The sequence below is a fragment of the Eimeria mitis genome, genomic scaffold (genome assembly GCF_000499745.2).
Source record: "Eimeria mitis Houghton genomic scaffold, Emh_scaff216, whole genome shotgun sequence".
Taxonomy (NCBI): Eukaryota; Apicomplexa; class Conoidasida; order Eucoccidiorida; family Eimeriidae; genus Eimeria; species Eimeria mitis.
Window position 1 is genome coordinate 5,782 of NW_013570485.1, and position 345 is coordinate 6,126.

A 345-nucleotide genomic window follows, 5' to 3' on the forward strand; every position below is an offset into this window, starting at 1 on the left:
ACGGATTGCTGCATATATATATAAATAAATAAATAAAATAAATAAATAAATAAATAAAATATATAAATATATTTATTTATTTTGTTTATTTATTTTGTTTTGTTTGTTTATTTAATTTGCTTTGTTTCTATGTATTTGTCTTTATATTTTTTGTTTAGAGTCAAAGACATCTTCGCTAGTAAACGGATTGCTGCATATAAATAAATAAAATAAAATAAATAAATAAATAAATAAATAAACTATATAAATATATTTATTTATTTTGTTTATTTATTTATTTTATTTATTTAATTTGCTTCGTTTCTATGTATTTGTTTTTTTTTTTTTTTATTTAGCATCAAAGAC